We start from the raw sequence: 5,000 nt of genomic DNA on the forward strand, positions 1-5,000 counted from the left end.
AGAGAGTTAACATGCAAGTTGGTTTAGGATGGAGAGTCAGGGAAGGAAGATGTGGGGCGATGAATATGCATAATGGCGGCGGAAACGGTCTTGGTGTAAAAGATCGGGAGAGGGATCTTAGGAGTAGATACATACATACATGCGCATACAAACGCGCGTACATGTACATACACACACAGACACAAACATTGACAGAAAAGGGACTTTCACTCCAAACAAACAGAGACGAACACAAGAACTCACACACACACTAACGCATTCAGACGGATACACACATACAAACAAAAACACATGCAGAAACACACACCCTTCACATACACACACACAAACACACACATATATCCCCCCTCCCCCCACACACACACTTCAAAAAGCGTGCATATGCAAAGACTCGAGGCAGTCTTAACGAGACGACCTCAGCGGAGAGTGACAAAATAGTTGCATCATCAGCAATTCAACTTGCAGATTTAACGCATTATTAAAGAGCCGGCGTCGTTATGTTGAAGCCACCCAACTCGAGAGTGGTGATGCTGCTTGTTAGGGGCAGAAGGGGAAGAGGTGAAAAGATGCATGCAAATTCTCTTACAATTAGAGGAGTCTGTGCAGGGAGGGGATACGAATGTTTAATTCCTTATTTCAGATTTTCGTAAACAACTAATTTGGTGGTACTATCGAGACATAATAATGAGTAATAGTCTGGGTTAATTACTGGGTGATAAGTAACACGAAAGATGTTATCAACCATGTACATTTGAAAAGATTTCCCTCAACAAAACATCATGTACATTTTTAAAGAAATATATTTCCTCCTACAAAACAAAATGTACACTTATGAACAAAGTTCCCCTAAAAAAAAAAAAAAAAAAAAAAAAAAAAAAAACGATTGACGCATCCTCCCCTTTCTCCCTCTCCCTTACACCACAATTTTCTCCTTCCCCTTGTTTCCCCTACCGTTCTCTCTCTCTCTCTCTCCAAACCTCGCCCTTACTCCTCCACAATTCTCTCCTTCCCTCCGCCTCCCCTAGCTTTCTCTCTCTCTCTCTCTCTCTCTCTCTCTCTCTCTCTCTCTCTCTCTCTCTCTCTCTCTCTCTCTCTCTCTCTCTCTCTCTCTCTCTCTCTCTCTTTCTTTCTCTCTCCCTCTCTCTCTCTCCAACCCTCTTCTTTACTCCTCCACAGTTCTCTCCTTCCCTCCGCCTCCCCTAGCTCTCTCTCTCTCTCTCTCTCTCTCTCTCTCTCTCTCTCTCTCTCTCTCTCTCTCTCTCTCTCTCTCTCTCTCTCTCTCTCTCTCTCTCTCTCTCTCCAACCCTCTTCTTTACTCCTCCACAGTTCTCTCCTTCCCTCCGCCTCCCCTAGCCTTCTCTCTCCCTCCCCGCCTTCGCCCCCGAGGCAAGGGCAATCAAATCTCGCTTTGAGATACAGTGGCAGCGAACGGGAGTCTGGAGATGCTACACAAACTCCCGAGGCGCATTTTAATCGATACTTTGGCTTATTCGTAGGTTAACTTTTCTGAGCTTGGTATGTACAAATATGCATACACATATATATGCCTATCGATCTATTAATGCCTGTGTCTATACATGCCTATATATATATATATATATATATATATATATATATATATATATATATATATATATATATATATATATATATATATATATTCACCTATCTATCTGCTTACCTGTCTTTCTGTCTGTATGTCTCTCTGTCAATCTGTCTGTCTATCTTTCTGTCTGTCTGTGTGTCTGTCTGCCTATCTATCTACCTACCTATCTATTATCTATCTATTATCTATCTATCTATCTATCTATCTATCTACCTACCTACCTACATACCTGTCTGTTTACCTATCCATCAATCGATCTATATGTATGTGTGTGTGTGTGTGTGTGTGGGGGGGGGGGGGGAGGTATGTGCGCTAAACAACAACAACAAAAAGTAACGTGTACAGACCAATAAAACGAAGCACTTTCATAACAAAACTGGCATAAAAACTTGACATTTCCAACTCATCAAGCGTTCCACATAGTAAAAACGCACACACACACACTACACACACACACACACACACACACACACACACACACACACACACACACACACACACACACACATACACGCACACACGCACACACGCACACACACACACACACGCACGCACGCTCGCACGCACGCACACACACACACACAGAACAAAATCTAAGATCTCACATTTTTTAGGACTATTTTCTCACTAAAAACGTCTTGTAAGAACCACACTTATACGTGTTGTGTTCTTGAAGCTTACGTATATGATACTTATTAAGTTATTTTCCTAAGTGAGATCATCGGCTAAAGTTTGCCAATATTCACAATATATGCAACCTATTATAGCTTTCAAACGAGAGTATTGCTTTCTCCTTGAAAGTTTTTTTTTTTTTTTTTTTTTTTTTTTTTTGTGAACGTTTAATTTAATCTTTAACGAAGGTACTGCACTGAAAGGAAAACATTTTCAACTGTGAGCGTTTATATCGATTTTTTTTTCTAAATACTTTAATATAATAACATTCTCACAAAAGTGATTTTCCTCCCCCATTACTTTCACGAATTTCCATAATTTACAATTCGCAACTTTGACAGAACCTGATTTATCATCGAAACAATCGCGCCTGATGTTACGGAAGCATGACTCATAGCAAAGGCTCAGCTTGAAATGAGAGGAAATGAAACAAATTAATTACTGCTGCGTGAAAAGAGTGATAGGTTTGCAAAGAAAAGAGTAATAGGAGTTGGGTCGGTTTTCTACGCCTTTCCTCTTTCTCTTTCTCTTTTCTTTTCTTTCCTGTCTCTTTCTCTTTCTTTCACTCTCGGCCTCTCTCTCACTCACTCACTCTCTCTCTCTCTCTCTCTCTCTCTCTCTCTCTCTCTCTCTCTCTCTCTCTCTCTCTCTCTCTCTCTCTCTCTCTCTCTCTCTCTCTCTCTCTCTCTCTCTCTCTCTCTCTCTCTCCCTCCCTCCCTCTCTCTCACTCATTCTCTCACTCTCTCTCTCTCTCTTCTCTCTCTCTCTCTCTCTCTCTCTCTCTCTCTCTCTCTCTCTCTCTCTCTCTCTTTCTCTCTCTACTTATCTATCTATCTGTCTATCTATCTATCTATCGATTCATCTATCCATCCATCCACCATTCACATCTCTCTCCCTAATCCTCTCTCATCACCCCCTCCACACCCCTCACTCTCCTCTTCCCCCAGGCACGCACACTTACCTTCAGGAGTGTTTTCTGATATCGTAGCGTTGATGATTGACTTGGGGAAATACGGTGCGTTGTCGTTGATGTCTTTGAGATTAACGTGGACGGCTGTGTAGGCTTTGAGTTCTCCGTCCGAGGCAGCAACACGTAGACGCCACTGGGATTTGCCATGAGGGGGGTCGCGGTCCAACGGCTGTGGGAGAGACATAAGAGGAATAAAGGGGTCGTGAGTATATGCAGGCAGTGGGTAGGGGCTTAATTGTAAGGGCTGTTAAAAAGAGAGAGAGGGAAAAAATGTTGTTATATTTTCTTTCTTTTTATTTGCTTTGTGTATATTTATTTGGCCTGTTTTATCTTTATTGAAAACTATGGGGTTTCATTTTCTTCTTCTTTATTTCTCTGTTATTCGCTTCATGAATTAATTAATTTATTTATCTATTCATCTATTTCCATTATGGCCTCGACCTGTAACGAATCTTACGTTCCTATACCTTCAATCACTTTGGGATATTAAAAGACGAAAAGAAAACGAAAAAAATAAAAATCTTTTCATAAGCTTCCTGTCCTTTATATATCTCTCAATTACGCCGGCTCCGTTTACAAAATTCTTCTCCCTCCTTTCGCTCACGTCTCTCTCCTTCTCGACATAATGAAACACTTAGCACACCACTCTAGAGTCTCGCTGATGACTAATGATGCCCACAAAACTGATGACGAACTTTCTCAAGCAAATAAGCGAGAGGGGAGAGGGAGAGGGATCGGAGGAGAAAAGGAAGGAGACGAAAAGAGGAGAGGAGAGGAGAAAGGGTAAGAAGAAAGGGGAAGGGGGAGAAGAGTGGAGAAAGGGGAAAGGTGAGGAGACTGCGGAGAGGAGAGGAGGCAAGGGAGAGGAGAGGAGGCAGGGGAGAGGAGAGGAGAAAGGGGAGAGGAGAGGAGGCAGGGGAGAGGAGAGGAGGCAGGGGGGAGGAGAAGAGGCAAGGGAGAGGAGAGGAGGCACGGGAGAGGAGAGGAGGCAGGGGAGAGGAGAGGAGGCAGGGGAGAGGAGAGGAGGCAAGGGAGAGGAGAGGAGGCAGGGGAGAGGAGAGGAGAAAGGGGAGAGGAGAGGAGGCAGGGGAGAGGAGAGGAGGCAGGGGGGAGGAGAGGAGGCAGGGGGGAGGAGAAGAGGCAAGGGAGAGGAGAGGAGGCAGGGGAGAGGAGAGGAGGCAGGGGAGAGGAGAGGAGGCAGGGGAGAGGAGAGGAGGCAAGGGAGAGGAGAGGAGGCAGGGGAGACGAGAGGAGGCAGGGGAGAGGAGAGGAGAAAGGGGAGAGGAGAGGAGGCAGGGGAGAGGAGAAAAGGGAGGGGAGAGGAGGCAGGGGAGAGGAGAAAAGGGAGGGGAGAGGAGGCAGGGGAGAGGAGAAAAGGGAGGGGAGAGGAGGCAGGGGAGAGGAGAGGAGAAAGGGGAGAGGAGAGGAGAAAGGGAAGAATAGGGTAGAAAGGGGAGAGGAGAGGAGAAAGGGGAGAGAAGACAAAGCAGGGGAGAGGAGGAAGGGGAGAGAAGAGGAAGCAGGGGAGAGAAGGGGAGAAAGGGAAGAGGAGAAAGAGCTTCTAGGGTCAAGGTAGAGTAGAGGGGTGAGGTGTTTAACCAACAAGATGAGAAAGAATTCCAGCTGATATGAAGATAGAGGAGGGGCGATGCAATAAGCAAAAAAAAAGAGGAAAAAAATGGAAAGGCAAAAGTTTAGATAAGAGGGAATGGAATAAAGCAATAAACAGTAGGAGGTAAAAATGCGCATAGT

General features: G+C 44.8%; 1 long non-coding RNA gene across 1 annotated transcript in view; it reads right to left on the reverse strand.

The window, feature by feature from the left end:
• Positions 1–3,293: 3,293 nt before the first annotated feature.
• LOC125039260 overlaps positions 3,294–5,000 on the reverse strand; it is an 8,100-nt gene continuing 6,393 nt past the window's right edge. The window contains exon 3 of the long non-coding RNA XR_007116110.1: positions 3,294–3,417. This is a non-coding gene — a long non-coding RNA (uncharacterized LOC125039260). The remainder of the gene's footprint in view (positions 3,418–5,000) is intronic.

The sequence above is a fragment of the Penaeus chinensis genome, chromosome 27 (genome assembly GCF_019202785.1).
Source record: "Penaeus chinensis breed Huanghai No. 1 chromosome 27, ASM1920278v2, whole genome shotgun sequence".
NCBI classification, from domain to species: domain Eukaryota; kingdom Metazoa; phylum Arthropoda; class Malacostraca; order Decapoda; family Penaeidae; genus Penaeus; species Penaeus chinensis.